Below are 20,430 nucleotides of genomic sequence, written 5' to 3' on the forward strand. Positions count from 1 at the left end.
ATCGGCCTAAACGATTGCTACCGAAAAGATCTGCAAAAAAAATCATTGATATCGAGAAACAAAAACGTTCACTACAGACCAACATGGTCGCGAAAGGTCATAACATAACATTACATAACAATTACAGTTTATAAGGCGCTATTACATCAATATCATAGCGCAGTAGAAAGCATTACAATTGACAAAGCTGACTCTTCATCAGGACTATACGAAATGCAGATTGAGTAACAGATTCCCTAATGACAGTTCATAGGGAGATTGTTCCAAATCATTGGCCCAGATACACTGAAAGCTTTTCGACCTTGAACTTTGTTTGCTCGGGGAACATTCAAGCGAGTGATGTCAAGTGTGGACCAAAAGTCTTACTATTTCCCCACCACTTTCCAGTTAACATAACAAAAGTGGAAAGAGTCCGGCACAGATATCATTTTTCGAATTGTATTATCATAAAAACTTTTTCTAAATTTACTACACATTGAGTTGTGTGTATGTGACACTCTTGTAGACAAACTATTCCTGCATTTTGAGCTAAGCAGCTTCTTTAAATTGGCCTCATCCACAGCATCATTTACCAAAGTATCTTTGCTGATCTAAATTCGGAATACTAGGAACCTCTCTCTGTGCATTGCACGCATAAGCAGCAAGCCGGTGTACACTCCGGTAAACATATTCCTCATTAACGTTCTAACTGGTCATCTAAACATCTAAGGAGGTGGTGGCTTACCGTCTCGTGTTCATCTATAACGTGCCTCGTGACACCAAGGCGACCTCCGGGATGAGACGGGACATAAAACACCGAGTGGGCGGTTCGTGACGCCAAACAATAGGGGGGCTTTACGTGACGGATGACGGTGGTGCAATCGGGGCTCCCTGGTAACCCAAACCATGTCCGAGTCGTGATGACAACTTAAACCCCTCGGGCGATTATCCGTGGGCTACGCGGTGGATGCGCAGATCATGTGCATGCTCATTTTCTGGGGCTACTGATTTTTTTTCATCGCGGATTTGGTTTTAAGGAGATGCTTCGTTTGTGCCCAGCAGGAATAAAACCACAATGTTTTTACCAGTATATTGGTTTACAAATGCATAAATAAACTCTCCTGGAAACTTCCTAATTCGCCTTTACTAAGATGCAGAATACAAAAACCAATGCAAATTTAACATCTCTTACATCGTTGCGGTACCCGCTGCCAAAACATATGATTCGAACTGTCTCTAGCCACCGGGCAACCTCGGTATGACCATGGAGGAAGGAATAGAAGGAGCTCGAACGAAGGGACTTCAAAAGTCGAACTGCGGTACCGCGGTCGTTTAAGAACACCTCGTAATCACCGACAAACTTTTTTTTTTTTTTTACAGACAATGGGCGAACTGGCGTATGTGAGTTTGCGCGTGCGTACTTGGTTCTTCACTCAATCATGGTGTCGTATGTCGTATGGATACAATACAGAAAAAAACAATTTTTTTGAGACCTGATAAAAATTGTGTACACTTGTGCTCACCAAATCGAAAAACACAATTAAATACCAACCACCCTCGTGTGCTAATACCCAAATTTTGAACCACCGCTAGTGACCGGAAAGTCAAAAAGAAAAGAAAAAATATGCCATTATGTTTCAGTGAAACACCACAAACGGTAAATGAAAACGTGTATATTTACAATTCTTGTCTCCAATGATTCAACTTTACAAGTAGGCAAGAGCGCAGACTGGCGGTACCACACGTTCTGTACAAAGAAATCTAATCCTGCCCGTTAATCGGCCGTCCAGCTGGAGGTCTCCTATCTTTTTCCACTGGTTAGACGGGGGCATTGTCAGGGTATTCTTTTGTTACTCTGCGGTTTTGCGGGTCGTTCGAGCTCCTTCTATTCCTTCCTCGATGGTATGACACTGCTTTAGAATTGCAAGGGTCGTGGGTTTGAATCCCACCCGAGTAACATACCTGTGATATTGTTTTCACATGACTCGGGAAAGTACTGAGTATACAGTGCTAACACACATCGGTGTATAAGTTTAAAATGAATAAGAAAAAGCATCAGGGAAAAAAACAAATTGCGACACCATTGGCTTTAGTAATGCACACAGACAAGATTAATAAAAAACACCGACTCACTCTCCCGACTATGCTGACGACAGATTGTTTAAACCATGGCTGACTCTAAAAGTAACAAATCATTTAATACAAATGAATATTGATGACTTTTGGTTGTACTGCTCAACGAAACCATTATAAAGATCACGTAGACCATCCAGAAAATTGTAGGCAATAAAGGAAGTTTGGATACAGCCCTTTGGAGACTACCATGCACTCTTTCGAAACCCATTAAATGAGGATATCGTCAAACTAGGAATTATGGCCACAATCAACAGAACGATGACATATATTTTCCCATAGAGACGTTAAAGTTACCAGTTTATCCTAAAAGCCAATAATCGGTTGTAGAATTTCAAAAAGGGTAGCTGCCGTAGACAAAAATGTTAAGTTATACAAAGTGTATAGCTTGTAAAATGAAAGGATCTAAACCATAAAAATTCTCATTAACAATAATTACCATTAACATTATTTATTGTTTTCTTGCAATGGTAATAGTGGAATGTTTCTGTTCTGCACCGATGCACATATAGCTTTACTTCCAACCCGAAGGACTCGTTCTTGGTGCACATGCCCTAGTTCCACCATCAATGACTGAACATTTAACATAGTTTATACGGGGCCCATGCAGCAAAAGCATGGCATTTTGTTTTAGGATCCTATTATTTTTGGTTAAACAAGATTTGTCTGCCCTATTTGTGTGTTTGAAAGACTCCACAATAGAATAAGTTTCTGAACATGAAGCCATTCTATCCCGTTTGCCTGAGGAATCAAGAGGTCTCAACTGGGATAATTGGCCCTCCATTATAAATATTCATGAATGCCTTGAGGGGCCAACTCGTCTTTTTGCGCATTGGTTTCCAAATATAAATTTATCGGAAAATGATACAGTGTACTGTTCACTTAAAGGAACACGTTGCCTTGGATCGGTCGAGTTGGTCTTTGAAAAGCGTTTGTAACCGTTTTTTTTATAAAATGCATATGGGTAGAAAGATGTTGTAAAAGTAGAATACAATGATCCACACAAACATGCCTCGAAACTGCGTGGTTTTCCTTTTACCTCGTCGACTAACACGTCGGCCATTTATGGGGGGTCAAAATTTTGACTCTCATAAATGGCGGACCATGTTAGTTCGTACAGTAAAGGGAAAACCACGCAATTTCGAGGCAAACTTGTGTGGATCATTGTATTCTACTTTTAAAACATCTTTCCAACCATATGCATTTTATAAAAAACGGTTACAAACGCTTTTGTTTTGACCAACTCGTCCGATCCAAGGCAACGTTTTCCTTTAATGATTCATTATTGTAGGGATGGGCCTGTGGGTGTAAAAAGCAATAGCAGAAAAAGAAATATAAACAAACTAAAACAAAAAACAAACAAACAAACAAACAACAACACAACGGTGGGTGTAGCTTTTGTGAAACAACACTCCTGTTTGTGCTCTTTGCTTCATTCGTTGTGTGATTTTGTAAGTAAAGTAACATTCCTGTCCATGATTCAGACATTAGTTACTTTGTAATAAATTCGACAAAAGGATGACATTGAAATAACTGATTTCCTGTCGTCGCGACGCGTCGTCGCAGGCCTACTGTTTGTATGGAATGTTTAAATAAACTTAGGAGCCAAAATAAGATATTTGACAAGATATCCGTTCTCCTTGACCACTGACGATTCATAAAATCCGCATATATCGCCTTTGACTACACCATTGTCGTTCCCTAGTAACTTCGTGTGCCGTGGGATACGTCTCCTATGTCATATTGATATCCCATCTCCTTCGTCCGTTTTAAAAGGCCGAGTTTTAGTCGGTCGCGCGATGGTCGGGCGTCGGAAATCTAGACGCGCGATCATAAAAAGACACGGTTTTTAGGCCTCAGTCTTAGGATTGCGCGCAAGATTTCCGTCGCGCGACCATCGCGCGACCGACTATAAACCGGCCTAAATGCCAATAGGTTAAGATTTCCGCGCCAGATTTTCGCAATTGCGTTCTAAGCTTTTGCGCTTAATGAGAATTCCCTGGGAGGAAAGAGACGTCGTGTTTCTTGGCGTTGTTTAGGTAAGTGTCAATAAAGCTATTTATTTGTTGACCTATTTGTTTTGTTAAACCCATCCATATATTTAATTATTTGTTGCTTTGTTTCTTTTGACTTGTACTTTTCTAAATATTTATTCGTTTATTTGTAAATACTTTTTATTTTATTCATATTTTATTAACTTACTATTTATTTATGTATTTGTTTATTTATTTATTTGCTTGGGAATGTCTAATTTCTGGTGTTTGTTTTTGGTTTTGTTATTTTAAAGTTGTGCTTTGTTTATACAGATTATTTATATTCATTTCAAATTATTATTATTATTTCAAAGAGGGTATTTTATCTATAGTGTTATCTATAGTGTTTGCTTCCCTATGTGACTGAATTAACAGTCTTTCGAGCAACAGTGTTTATTTATACTTTTGTTGATCCTAGCCATCACATTATGGTTGTTTTGTAATTTCCTGTGCCCTTACAGTTTTTCTTGCTTTGTATTACTGATGTATTTGTATTATTTATTTGACATACTGTCTGCTTGTATTTGTAATCGTTTAATGGCCAAAAAAAAAAACAAGAATAAGAATAAGAACTAAGAAGAGATGAAGACACACCCTGAAACAGTGCCACTTTGTTTCACTGCCCGTATTTGCTCTTTTATGCATAACTTAACTAATAATACTATAAAAAAAATCAGGCTTCCGTGTAATCCAACTTCATACCTTCGTGAAACAAACTGCCAAAGTTGAATGGCCATGCTAACCCGGTGACCATGTAGTGATTGATTCCACACGTGGTGGCCAGGGCTGTCCCATTGCTTTGTGTAAAAAGCTATAGATCATGATCGGACTTTTTGTAGCTATTTGGTTTTTATGAGCGTGCATGAAACTATCGAAGACAGACATTTTTTGGGGGGAAGTGCCGAAAAAGTGCAAAATAGGTTAAATCCGAGATTGTTACCAAATAATTTTGATTTTGATTTGTTGTTGTTGCCAACTTATACCTAGACCCTCTGAAAGGTGCTGGGCATAAACAAATGTTGGAAATAACTTTATTTACCCAGGCTAATTAAGATTTCCCGAGCGCAGTAAACTTAAGTGGGTCTCATGCAGGGAGATGAATTGTTTTATTAAACGCATGGAAGGATTAAAGAACTCAACAGCCACAACCCACTACCTTACAACAACTTGTTATTTATTCATGTTGGTGATACACCGATGTATATTGAACAAAACACAGGCGTTTTACTCTGGTGGGATTCGAACCCATGACCTTGGCAATTCTAGAGCAGTGTCTTACCAACTAGACCACCGAGATTACTAGCTAGAGGCAGTTCGAATCCTATGTTATAGCAGCGGTTAGTGCAACAATTTAGTATAAATGTTAAATTTACATCGGGGATATAATATTCATTTTGGTTTTACCCATATACACCGATGTATACTGACAAAAAACAGGCATTTTACTCTGGTGGGATTCGAACATTCGACCTTGGCAAATCTAGAGCAGTGTCTAACCACCGAGATTGGCCGGTCGCTATAAGAGGCAGTTCGAATCCTTAGTTTTAGCAGCATTTAATGCAGCATTTTAATTTAGTATGGTACATTTGCATCGGGGATAAAATATTCATTTCGGTTTTACCCATATACACCGATGTATACTGACAAAAAACAGGCATTTTACTCTGGTGGGATTCGAACATTCGACCTTGGCAAATCTAGGGCAGTGTCTAACCACCGAGATTGGCCGGTCGCTATAAGAGGCAGTTCGAATCCTTAGTTTTAGCAGCATTTAATGCAGCATTTTAATATAGTATGGTACATTTGCATCGGGGATAAAATATTCATTTTGGTTTAACCCTTATACAACGATGTGTGTACTGACAAAAATCACATGCATGCTATTCTAGTGGGATTCGAACCCACGACCTTGGCAGTTCTAGAGCAGTGTCTAACCAACTAGACCACCGAGATTGCTAGCTAGAGGCAGTTCGAATCCTTAGTTTTAGCAGCATTTAATGCAGCATTTTAATTTAGTATGGTACATTTGCATCGGGGATAAAATATTCATTTCGGTTTAACCCTTATACAACGATGTGTGTACTGACAAAAATCACATGCATGCTATTCTAGTGGGATTCGAACCCACGACCTTGGCAATTCTAGAGCAGTGTCTAACCAACTAGACCACCGAGATTGCTAGTAAGAGACAGTACGAATCTTAGGTTTTAGCAGCGGTTAGTGCAACAATTCAATAAAAATGTTAAGTTTGCATCGAGGATAGAATATTCATTTTGAAAAAAAAAACATGCATATTAATATTACTCGGGATTCGTATCCACGACCTTTGCTGTTCTAGAGCAGTGTCATACCAACTAGGCCACCGAGATTGCCCGGTAATCGGGAAAATACCACAAAGCACCTAATTATGTTAAGACGCAATTAATATTAAGCACTGTGCAAAATAATAGTTTTGGTAGACTGTAATATAATTTCGTGTGATCGAAATAGTGTTTTAGTTCAATTTAAAAAATGTTATGTTCACACAACTTTTCTAGTTTTGTTTTTTCTTTTTTTCGACCAAAATATTGAATCGTGTTTCCTCGAAAATATATGTTGTGCAAAAATGTATGTTTTCTCTGTAGTTATTTCTTTTTATGAAACTCGACAAAGTCATGCGTATACAGTGTTAAATACACATTGGGAAAGGGTTAGAGCAGTTATCAATGTCTTGACAAAACAGAATTTAAAATCATAATGTTTCTAATTTCACATACCTTTGGTACTTGTCAACGACCAGTCTTCTCATTTGGTGTATCTCAACATGTGCATACAATAACAAACCTGTACAAATTTGAGCTCAATTGGTCGTCGAAATTGCGAGAGAATAATGGAAGTAAAAAACACCCTTGTCGCACAAGTTGTTTGGTTGTCGTTTCTCACAGTGTTTTATGTTACTATCAACAGCTCTCCATTACTCGTTACCGAATACGTTTTTATGCTATTACAATTATTTTGAGTTATTATCAATAGTGTGCGGTGCCGTAAATCAGGCTTCGTGTTCAGGCTTCGTTATGTTTTATTGTTTATTAATAAATACCTTGGACGGTTTCAAGTCTCTGATTGGTCAAAACCCGGTCACGTGTGGAAGTGTTAACGGTGGTATAAAGACCGGCTTTGGAAAATAGCGAACAAATGGCCACTAAATCAGCATACAATGTGTAAAACTTGCGCGTTGCACTGTATCGCAAGCTTATTTAAATCCCAGTTAAGTTTCATTGCAACTTCGCGCACTTACGCGAAGGCGCGCTAAAAAATGTATCAATTTTGAGTGCGCGCGTGTAACATGTGCGCGCGTATAAACTAACGCCGAGCTCATGTGCGCGTTTTAATGCACAATGAACAGCTATGGTCCAATCATTTGGCTCCTTTGATCCCAGTGAATGCGCTGAACAGATCATTATTTAAAAGAGTCACTGGTCTCAAAGATCAGTAATGTGATTAATGGGAACCATCAAGGGCTCAAATATGGCCCCTGAACATGTCTGGAAGTACCGCCGAGAGAAAAGTCACAACATTTTGACAATTTTAGCAGTTTACATCGCTAAAAAAGTATTTATTAATGGGAATAACAGTGTTCGTACCCGGTCTTCACTGCGTGGTAATGACCTTGGTTGGTGGCTGACGCTGTTAACGGACCTCGCCTCCGGCTCGGTCTGTTTACAGCGCCAGCCACCAACCCGGGCATTACCACGCAGTGAAGACCGGGTACTCGCACCGTTATTCCCTAATTGTAATCCATTATGTTAAGTATGGTTGGTGCTGCTTGGTAATTACTGTGTTTATTATTAGCTGTTCCGACCTACCGTCGGAGCAGGTGTTGTTATCGTCGAGATTTTTATTATTAGCTGTTCCGACCTACCATCGGAACAGGTGTTGTTTTCGTCGAGATTTGTATCATTAGCTGTTCCGACCTACCATCGGAACAGGTGTTGTTTTCGTCGAGATTTGTATCATTAGGTGTTCCGACCTACCGTCGGAACAGGTGTTGTTTTCGTCGAGATTTTTATTATTTTTATTATTATTATTATTATTTGTTTCCGCCTAAAACCCCATTGCGTTTGTACAGCATTTTTGTTCAGGCTCCATCTCCTAAAGTATAAGGATAAAAGTGTTAAATCACATATCAAATTGAAGCTTAGAATATAAGCTTTACTTTACTCTAATAATGGAAGCTTAGAATATAAGCTTTACTTTACTCTAATAAAAAAGTGTTAACATTCTTAATTAATTAACCACGTGGTCTTCATTTGAATTTTTAATTTGTAAACTTGATGCAGTCACTTTCATGTTATTGTGAAATATTCTCTTTGGTAATACAACACAGTATGTACTTCTATGAGTTGTTGACTTCTTGAAAAGAGTCTATACTATTTTGTTTCCTACCTGCGTTCTGGTCACATAACTCTGTACACGCACAGCGTACGGAGGTTTAGGATTTTCGTTAGAACGTGCGTTAAATTTGTCCTTGTTTTTCTAACCGCGTTCTGGACCAATTACTCTGTTTATATCATGAAACAATAATTATTTCGCCGGATCATAATCCCCTCTGTTAATGCACACATGTAAAAACCCACCTCTTTTGCATCGTGCCCTTCTAGCCTAGTGGTCATCAATCGCGACTACACATCTGAGAATTGCGAGTTCGAATCTCCGTCTGAATTTTTTGTTGTATCCCCCAAAACTTAAAATGTTTTTCTTTTTGTAATATTTTAGTTTGATTCTTATCTTAATATCGTTAGTGTTGCCTTTTCTTTTTCTCAATTGTTAGCCCAATATAACATATGTGCATGCATGACACGATGATGTTTGAAAAACACAGTAAGCGGAAAATGGTGATCATAAGCGCAGAGTTTGGTGGTTAAGAGTTCTGTGAAATAAAATCGTACTAGATCAAACATCAAACCACCGACCCCCAAAAATGTTAAAAATCGTAATTAGTTAACCACGTGACCCATATTTGCATATTTAACTAGGAAAACTTTGTAGCACCATATCTGAAGAAGAACACTGCCGTTTTTTAGACTGTTTGTAGTTAAAGACTCCTTGGGGATTGGAGATTAATTTTGAAAAACAGTGACCTCAAGTTGACCTCTACTTCCGGGTCAACCTAAAGTGTGGCAATATCGATTTTCAAACTGTTCTCAGTTAGAGAACAGATAATGAAATGTACCTATACAATAAGAAAATACTTCTGCAAGTTGGAAATTGTTTGCATTGTACCCCGAGTAAAATATACAGTACAATATGCTTTACATCTCAGTGTCTTCCTTCAGAAAAAACACTTACCTAGAAGACTATGATGTCATCATACTATAAAAGCACAGATGTCAGGTGACTAAAACTTTACTTCATTGCACACAAGCAGATGTTGATTAGGTATCCAATGTCAGTAGGGCCATAATGGCACCTGACGTTCATGTTCTCATCCCACTTCAATGATGTCACCCCACTTCAGCACACAAGACCCGGTAAGTGAAGTGGACTCCCAGGTAAGCAGAGTCAATAATGTCACCCCACTTTAGCACACCAGACTCAGTAAGTAAAGTCGACTCCCAGGTAAGCAGAGTCAATGTGTCACCTCACTTCATCAGCACACCAGACTCGGTAAGTAAAGTCGACTCCAGAGTAAGCAGGGTCAATGATGTCACCCCACTTCAACCACCAGACTCGGTATAAGTAAAGTAGACTCTCAGGTTAGCAGGGTCAATGATGTCACCCCACTTCAACCACAAGTCTCGGTATAAGTGAAGTTGACTTCCAGGTAAGCAGGGTCAATGATGTCACCCCACTTCAACCACCAGACTCGGTATAAGTGAAGTAGACTCCCAGGTTAGCAGGGTCAATGATGTTACCCCACTTCAACCACCAGACTCGGTATAAGTAAAGTCGACTCCCAGGTAAGCAGGGTCAATGATGTCACCCCACTTCAACCACCAGACTCGGTAAGTAAAGTCGACTCCCAGGTAAGCAGGGTCAATGATGTCACCCCACTTCAACCACCAGACTCGGTATAAGTGAAGTAGACTCCCAGGTTAGCAGGGTCAATGATGTCACCCCACTTCAACCACCAGACTCGGTATAAGTCAAGTCGACTCCCAGGTAAGCAGGGTCAATGATGTTACCCCACTTCAACCACCAGACTCGGTATAAGTGAAGTAGACTACCAGGTTAGCAGGGTCAATGATATCACCCCACTTCAACCACCAGACTCGGTATAAGTGAAGTAGACTCCCAGGTTAGCAGGGTCAATGATGTCACCCCACTTCAACCACCAGACTCGGTATAAGTAAAGTCGACTCCCAGGTAAGCAGGGTCAATGTGTCACCCCACTTCAACCACCAGACTCGGTATAAGTGAAGTAGACTCCCAGGTTAGCAGGGTCAATGATGTCACCCCACTTCAACCACCAGACTCGGTAAGGAGAGTCGACTCCCAGGTAGGCAGGGTCAATGATGTCACCCCCACTTCAACCACCAGACTCGGTATAAGTGAAATAGACTCCCAGTTTTCATTTTAGGGTATAATTCAGAGTATATTTCAGGGTATATTGCATCTCTGATTTCAGTATGCCAACGGCCATCACTGCCCTAACATTTGTGTGACGACTCAGTCCTCGACAACGCCTGCTTCAGACCATTTTCTGACAGCCTTAAAGACAGACTTCTCTAGGGAGGTGCCAACCCCAGAGCATTCCCACGTCCAGTTTCTTTAGGACAAGGCTTTATGTTCGCCAGGGCCTTGCCAGATCCTTTAGACATGGGTACCCGACTTCCCTGAGAGAGTGCTTCTCTCAAGGCATTTGGATGAGAAGGGAATGGAATGGTGCATGGATAAGGGATGACCTGGGTACACATTAAAGGGAAGGAATGAGATGTCAACATGGAGGGAGGGATGCTACTAGTGAAATGAGACCGAACAGAAACAGACAAGGAAAACATATAATGGCGGCCATCCACCGTCGTCTTCGGCAACTTCTTGAATCTTGGCATCTTCTGTAAAAAAAATAAAAATAAAAAAATATTGTAAACAATGACAGGGGCCACATATAAAAGTGAACCAAAGTGCATCTGTCATATTAACAGATGTTGCCAACGGCTCCATCTTCTTTTGGAATACCTCAGTCCACTCACAAGTGTTTTGGCATGTAAGTTGACATGCAGGCTTTTAGTGAAAAAAAAACAATTGCGTTGATTTGTTCCTAATCATAAATCTGTTTTTAATCAATCACAGTATACAAGCTTCTTATAAACAACATGCCGTGATAACTCAAAAGGGCAAGTCTGCAAGGGGTGGGGTTGTAATATAGAATAACCATCATATGATTATTTTATTGTTTATTTAATATTTTGTCTTCATAAATCAAAAACTATTTGGTTTTTAGTTACTTTTCATTTAATGCAAGTATGCACAGCACTGTAAAAAGGATTTCACATCTATGCACGTCAATCACCCTGTTGTGACCCTCACTGAAATTTCATTTCCCAATCCTTTCTACGCCACTTTTAAATTGAGTCTTTGTGCTTTCCTCTTCACAACACAATCATTCACATTTACTTTCCAACATGTTGCTAAAACAGTGCTAATGTAAGGCAATACTTGATTCACAGACCACACTCATGACACTAACTACATACAAAGAAAATTGCATATCTGACCTATATTTAAAAAAACTGTTATCAATTATAAATTACAAATAAATAATCATGAATGACGCACTGTAAGTTTGTTTTTCTTTAAACTGACAAGAATCATCTTAACTTTTTCTTATTACTAACCGGTATATATAAAAATTTCTATTAAATATTCACAAAAATAACAATAGTATGCAATCACACATTCCACCGACAGCTGACACTCTTACAAAAGCATACATGCCCCCAAAATATACCCCTTAAACTATGAAGAAAGACGTTCATTTCACCAAAAAGTCTCCACTGGCATCAGGCACCATGATATTTCCTAACAAGCATGAGCGCTGATTCGATGAACTAGTATAGCGTCTTTATACTAATATTATATACAGACAATGGCTTAACTTCTGCAGAGTACTGTTTAAACAATTGCAAACTTGTATTATTGTGTTCGCAAAAACACACAAATTAAAAAGAAATGCATGTCTATAAATGTCATGTTATGCTATTTATAAATGAGGGTTTGATGATGTAAAATAATATTAATATCTACAGGTACCACTGTGAAATGACCGTAGTCTAAAAAAATAAATATAGTATACACAGCCGTAATATATAGGGAAGTAATAAACACCGTCATCTCAATCCCCCTCACTAAAACAACATACCAACAGTAGAACTTACTTAGATTGCTCCATGTCAAAAATACAAAATTACACTAACAAGACTTTTAAGAACTTCTAAGAAAAACTATTACGCCAATCAATTTGAAAAGGCAAAAAAACAAAAGTGTTCAAAACACTTGGAAGCAAATTAATTCAATTTTAAACAAGAACAAATCTTCAAAAACTATTAAAACAAATATCTCTGATGGGCATTTAACTTCCAGTCCTGATGAAATTGCTGACTGCTTCAATTCATATTTTACCAATATTGGTCCGGACCTTGCAAGTAAAATCCAACAAACAAATACTTCTCTCAGTTTTACTGACACCCTGACTAACCCCAACAAAAATTCTTTATTTTTACCCCAGTTAATAATTATGATGTTACTGATATAGTTAACAATCTAGAAAACAAAAATAGTTGTGGGCACGACTTTATAAACATGTTTATTATCAAACACTCAATAACTGCCATATGTGAACCACTTGCACATATTATTAATACTTCTTTTATGACAGGTGTTGTACCATTTCAGTAAAATGTTGCAAAGGTTATCCCTGTTTAAAAAAAAAAAAGGTGACTCTAGCTGTGTTAGCAATTACAGACCTATATCTATCCTGACTTGTTTCTCTAACATTTGTGAAAAATGTGTTTATGCACGTACTATTAAATTTCTAGATAAATTCAGTATTTTGTCAAACTCCCAATTTGGATTTCGTAGTAAACATTCAACCTCCCATGCCCTTTTAGATTTTATTGATAAGGGTTCCAAAGCAATCGATGACTCTAAGCACACACTGGGGATATTCCTTGATCTTTCGAAAGCCTTTGATACAATCAACCATGATATCTTACTGCATAAACTTTCCTGTTGTGGCATTTGAGGAATTACACTTGATTGGTTTAGAAGTTATCTTTTTAACAGATCTCAATATGTGTCCATAGATGGTACTAATTCAAGTACCAGAATCCTAACACATGGCAAACCTCAATGAGTGCTTGGTGGTTTACAGGCTGCTTCACGTCTCATCTCAACGGTCGGTACTACCAGAATGGAGATTTTCTTAAATTCAAAGGAATACAATGGAGGAGCTGGAAAGGGACCGAATACTCCCTCAAGAAATGCAGCATTGATAATAGGACGAATTACTCTTTGTAATATATATACTAATGATTTCACACAATCCTCAGATGAACTTTATTTTATATTAATTGCCGATGATTCAAATTTATTTTATTCCCTTAGTAATCTTAATTACCTCATTAATAAGGTCAACACTGAACTGATACATGTCGCAAACTGGTTCAGGGTCAATGGACTGTCTCTCAATATTGAAAAAAAAAAACAATTTCATGTTGTTTAGCAGTACTGCCAATGAAATTCCTTGCGATGTTAAAATTGTTAACACTGTTATTAAAAACTGTTATTAAAAACTAAGTGTTGTAAATTGTTGGGGTTATATATTGACTCGGGCTTTAAGTGGGATTCTCATATTGACCAGCCATGTAAAATAATTTATATAAATATTGGGGTGATTAATAAGATAACATTTCTTGTCCCAGCAAAAGTACTAGATTCTCTTTACAACACATTAATCGGATCGTATCGGAATTATGGTATACTGGCATGGGGAGGTAGTTCAATCAACAAACTGAACATTATTCTCCTACTACGGAAACGGGCTTTACGTACCATTAATTTTGCTGATTTTCGTTCACATACAAGTCCCTACTTTACTAAATATAAGACTCTTAAAGTCAAAGACATTTATTATTATTACCAACTTGGGTCCCTCGTGTACCAGTCTACCCGTAATACTTTACCATCCTCAAGTAATAGTATATTTACACACAATCATGAGATTCACTCACACTTTACTCGTCAAGCCTCTAACCTTCATATACCATATACCCGTACTTCTCTTACTTATAAAACAGTTAAACTAGAGGGACCCAAGCTCTGGAACTCGCTCAACTCTCAATTTAAAGCCTCAAAAAGTGTTTCTGTATTTAAGAGTAAATTTAAGTGTACTTTGTTGAATTCATATTGTTGATATATAAGGTATTTCCTACATGGTAAATCTAAGTGTACTTTAATGAATTTATATTGTCGGTAGATATTGCCTTTCTTACTTCGCTGACCCGTCTTTGTTTGTCTTTGTTTGTTTTGTCCATTGTTCGTTGTTACAGGTAACTACTTTCATTGTTAGCATCTTGTGCATTGAGCCTTTTTGAGTACACCTGTCCTTTCCGGGACATGTTTCCTACCAGGAGGGGTATCTTCTTCCACAATACATCAATTTAAATAATTATCAGCTCAATGCACAAGCTTGCTCAGGGAACCATACCCTTACAAGCCTTGCTTCTGTATGGGTCCCCCACAGTTTCACGGATGTCAATGCTTATTATTCATTTCATTGATCTTATCAAACAACTATCTATTTCTTTATTTTCAACTAATACATTGCCTATGATTTGATACTGATTGTGATTTTGAAACTGTGGAAATAAACTGAAACTTAACTGAAACTGAACAGCATTGCAATGTGCAAAGCAAACATGCAGTATGGCAAATTAATGTTTGGCAACTAACAACCTGCAAATTACTGTTTGGTAACTAACAACCTGCAAATTACTGTTTGGCAACTAACAACCTGCAAATTACTGTTTGGCAACTAACAACCTGCAAATTACTGTTTGGCAACTAACAACCTGCAAATTACTGTTTGGTAACTGACAACCTGCAAATTACTGTTTGGCAACTAACAACCTTCAAATTACTGTTTGGTAACTAACAACCTGCAAATTACTGTTTGGCAACTAACAACCTGCAAATTACTGTTTGGCAACTAACAACCTGCAAATTACTGTTTGGCAACTAACAACCTGCAAAATTACTGTTTGGCAACTAACAACCTGCAAATTACTGTTTGGTAACTAACAACCTGCAAATTACTGTTTGGCAACTGACAACCTGCAAATTACTGTTTGGCAACTAACAACCTGCAAATTACTGTTTGGTAACTAACAACCTGCAAATTACTGTTTGGTAACTGACAACCTGCAAATTACTGTTTGGTAACTGACAACCTGCAAATTACTGTTTGGCAACCAACAACCTGCAAATTACTGTTTGACAACCAACAACCTGCAAATTACTGTTTGGTAACTGACAACCTACATAACCTAGTAGTAGGTAGTACAAAACCTGACCTACACTTGAGGTGGAGAAAGTACATGGCGCCACCCACTTCTTCATTCATTCGAAATGAAATAATAGTATAGTATGTTATGTATACAGTAAAGTATGTATCTAATTTTAATATTAATAATAATATTCCTCAATCATATTCAACTGACTGTATGACTATGATATATACCTTTTTGTAAAAATTAATTAGTGAAAAAGTGGTGGCGCCATACTGAAAGTTACTGCTCGAGTTAACCATCGAGATACATACATTGGATACATACACATAACAACAGAATTTCCCAACAATTACACAATGTACATGTAGGCTACGTTTGTACTGTACACTTACATGTATGCGATATGCATGTATTGTCAACGTCATTGTCGTACCTACGGGTACGATGGTAACGAATACTATGGCTACTACTATCTTAACGGTAATGACATGGATGGAGGCATGTACAATACCATACACATGAGAAGTACATTGACAGTTTAGATTTTACCAATGACAACAACAAGTTCTGAGACAAATATGACAAAAAACAAACACCCAAACATCTCACAAAAACAAGTATAATCTAAATTGTTTCAGATAAATCCCGAAACAACGGCCTTCCATTATCTCCGTGGATTAAAATATGGTTCCGAAGATGCTAGACGCTACACTTCTTGCAAATCAGGAACGGGACCACACTAATATTGTTGACTTCCCGCAACCTCGTTCCCAAGGGTGGTCGGTCGACATTTTTTTTTTTTTTTTCACAGCATGCCTTGCTCGATGATAAAGGTACGATCGCGATACGGACGGGCGCGATGCCTTGCATGCTTTACTCGCCGCTGATGGGGCCGAGCGAACACTATGACGTGACCCCGATCGCACTGTAAAAGAGGGCGCACTTGCGATCTCAAAATAAAAAGTAACCAGGTTTGTTAGAATTTATAGGTGAACAAATTTGAATTAACCAACCATATCTCCACCGTTAACATATTGTTTGCATGGAATTGGATGTTCACAAGATTCATTAACTTGCGAGGCTCAACATCATAGACACGATTGTGTGTACAAAGTGTGAACAAAAAAATGTAAAACAAATTATGTTTTAATTAATAAACCATGTGATCTTTAATTGCGGGTCAACCGGAAGTGGGACCATATCTCAAGAAGTACTAAAATCTGTTCAAACCTTTTTTCATTGACAGATCCTTTGGTCACTGAAACACATAATCCAAGCAAAACAACACGAAACAGCTTTGTGTTTGTTCACAAACACTTAATGTCTAGTTATTATTATTGTTATTATTGTTTTGCTTTGTTTATGTTTGATTCTGAGTGTGGTTGGCTTGAGTACCATCCACGTGATATGCATGTACTTAGCATAAAGTGTTTACGCACGTTGGCGACAGGGTGAAAACAATGAATATAATTAATCTCGATGCAAATTAACATCGATTAAAGGGAGTGCAAACATTCGGTATAAACTATTTCAATTGCTGGCATAATAATAATAACAGTAGCAGTAGCAGTAGCAGTAGCAGTAGCAGTAGCAGTAGCAGTAGCAGTAGCAGTAGCAGTAGCAGTAGCAGTAGCAGTAGCAGTAGCAGTAGCAGTAGCAGTAGCAGTAGCAGTAGCAGTAGCAGTAGCAGTAGCAGTAGCAGTAGCAGTAGCAGTAGCAGTAGCAATACTACTACTAATAATAATACTAATGGCTTCCTATAGCGCTCAGGTCCATCACGCAGTGACGCTCATGGCGCTTCAACATTTTTACCCCTGGTCACTGGGCCTTAAATCATTCATTAAACCATCTCAGCTCCCTGGGGAGTATACAGCCCGTGCCGCCAAATATGTAGCGCAATCAAGGCTAATCAATCACAAAAAACAACTCTGCACTCACAGGTAATTTACCCTTGGGTGGAGAGAAGCAATTATAGTGAAGTGTCTTGCTCAAGGACAGAAGTGTCACGACCGGGATTCGAACCCAAGCTTCGCTGAACAGAGCTTGAATTCGGTGCTCTTATCCACTCGGCACGACACCCCACAACAGCTTTCGAAGTAATTGAATCTGGGAGAACTGTCAGTCACGCTTTATACATTCTTCATTTACGGTTGTTTTACCTGATGTGTGAAAATACTCGCGCCCAATTTTCGGCGAAACATTAAAAACACGACCGAATGTTCAAAGGTTCGTTTTATTTGATACATGTACATTAGTATTGGATTAACTAAGAAATAAAACAGTTCCAGAAGTTCAAGGTGTACCTTGCTTTTAAAGGAACACGTTGCCTTCAAACCTGCAGCTGAACTTCATAATATGTACGTATTCATTGACTATCATTTTCTGAGACATTACGAAACATGTAAATACCATTATTAAAACTGTCAAAAGTACATGTATGTATTAACTAACCCTCATTGTAATATTACAATTAATAATGTACATGTTTGCTGAGTTTGTTTTTAGAATCGATATAATAAGATATAATGACGTCTGTCGTCCAGTTCGTTCCCCAGGGAGGGAATCGTCAAGGTGTGTAATAACCAACCTGGGGTTATATAGATTGGTATAGATATTTCGTTACGTGTAGGACCATACAAAATAAATGTTTTTTATCAACATATTTGTTTCAATTGGTTTTTTTTTGTTTGTTTTTTTTCGGACTGATTCTAGCTACAGGGCAATCTCGGTGGTCTAGTTGGTAAGACACTGCTCTGGAATTGCAAGGGTCGTGGGTTCGAATCCCACCCGAGTAATGAGCCTGTGGGTTGTTTTTTTTTGTTTCCTCGCACGACTCGGGAAAGTACTGAGTATGTGCTAACACACATCGGTGTCATGGTAAAAAACAAACATTTTTACTCTTTATTCCCGATTAAAAATTAAATTTAGCATCTATTATATTATTGATTTTCATGACAAAATATCGGTTTTCTCGGTCAATTTCGGAAAAAGAACATCCAATTTAACAACCAATCTATTCTATTTCGCGCAAAATCGAATGCTACTCAAAAGGGTCATTCGATTTCGTTTTGGGATTAGTCTAATGTAATGTTGCGTCATTCGAATTAACAAAATAATCATTCAATTTAACAATTCATCAAAGCAGCATTCAAATTCGCAGACGCTTCGTGAGACGTGTGTGTCACGAAAAAGAATGACGCAACGCTAAATTGAACAGAGTGCTTAAGTAATTTGACTCGACCCAAAACGAAATTTAATGGCCGAATTCTGAATTTGAAACGCAGTAACAACTGGAAAAGCAAAACAGCTTTAATTCGAACGCGTGAAAATTAAATTGACTGCTCATTTGCCGAATATGACCGATAAAACCTATAGTAAGTAATTATAGTAGTTAAAAAAGTAGCCTATTGGGTTCTACATAGACCCGTATAATTTTGTATGTTATTATATGAAAAACATTGTCTTTCTTTTCCCGGTGTATGGAAAAGACGGTTCATCCCTTCAGGGGCATCAACTTTATGTGCTATCACAAAGATACTAATAACATACATGACATTGATGGCTAAGAATGAACAACCATAGTGTCTTAAAGAACACCCTTTATTGAAAATTAGAATTCAGAGACTTATTGAAATTAGTGTAGTATTATTTTTGTAACACCTTAATTTAGAAAGTTGATCTTTAATTTGACTTTATATCATCCACTTACAAATACTTAAAGACACTGGACACCTTTGGTTGTCGTGAGGTCTCGAAATCAAGCATCTGAAAGCACACAACTTCGTGTGACAAGGGTGTTTTTTCTTCCATTTTTATCTCGCAACATCGAGGACCATTTTAGTTCAAATTTTCACAGGTTTGTTATTTTGAATTCATGTTGAGATACACCAAATGAGAAGACTGGTCTTTGACAATTACCAATAGTGTCTAGGGTCTTTAATGGTACATAACATGATTGGTTTTTGCTAACAAAACAGTTGCTGGCAGTATAAGCCCTTTATGTAATCCACCATATACATAAACTGACAGACCTGAAGAAGTTTGAGATCGATCGGCCATCTGGGTCACGAGAGAATAGTGAAAAACCGATTACAAATTTTGCATTGCATCGAGGCCAAAGTAAAAATGAATAAAACGCTCAATGAGCGATAAACTCCAAACACGAAATTAGATTATTTATTTCTCATCAATTATGACATTTCAGACAGAAATATTTCAAGGGATGTTTTCAACTATCGTCATCATTAGACGTGTAGGTGTTATGTACATCTGTGACCTTCACGATTTTTGTTTCTTACCAATTCTCTAACGTTCCTTTAACTACCATATTTTTTTTACAGACATCCTATCACCTCAAAGCGCATACAGCATAGGTTGTCACCGTGCGATACCCATGAAACCGGGTTGATGCGCAGATACTGGGCGTGCAACACTGACGAGAACTGGTTGGTCACATGAGTATCTTTGTCGGTATTACCGGAGAACTGTGTACAAAACAATATCAAGCCAACAATTAGCATGATGGTTGTCCACGTCAGAGTTGTGTGTGGAGAGAATTGTGACAACTCGCCAATGGAAGCCAAACAGAGACGTTTATATGGGTTTTCTCAGTCGAATTCAACAAATAAGCAGCCAGTTTAATTTTTTATGCGTTCGAATTAAATCGAGTGCTACTGAAAAGGGTCATTCGATTTCGTGTAATGATTAGTCAAATGTAATGTTGCGTCATGTGAATAAACAGTTAACTAAATGTGAATAAACAGTTAGTAAGGTTTTAGCAAATCAGTTATTATGTT

The 20,430-nt window shown here is 38.0% G+C and overlaps 1 non-coding gene across 1 annotated transcript; it reads left to right on the forward strand.

Moving 5' to 3' along the window:
* Window positions 1-18,356: 18,356 nt before the first annotated feature.
* Trnas-gga (transfer RNA serine (anticodon GGA)) lies at window positions 18,357-18,431 on the forward strand. Its single transcript has one exon. It is a non-coding gene; the product is annotated as a tRNA-Ser (tRNA).
* The last annotated feature ends 1,999 nt before the right edge of the window (window positions 18,432-20,430 follow it).

Source organism: Asterias amurensis, chromosome 10 (genome assembly GCF_032118995.1).
Source record: "Asterias amurensis chromosome 10, ASM3211899v1".
Classification (NCBI taxonomy): Eukaryota; Metazoa; Echinodermata; class Asteroidea; order Forcipulatida; family Asteriidae; genus Asterias; species Asterias amurensis.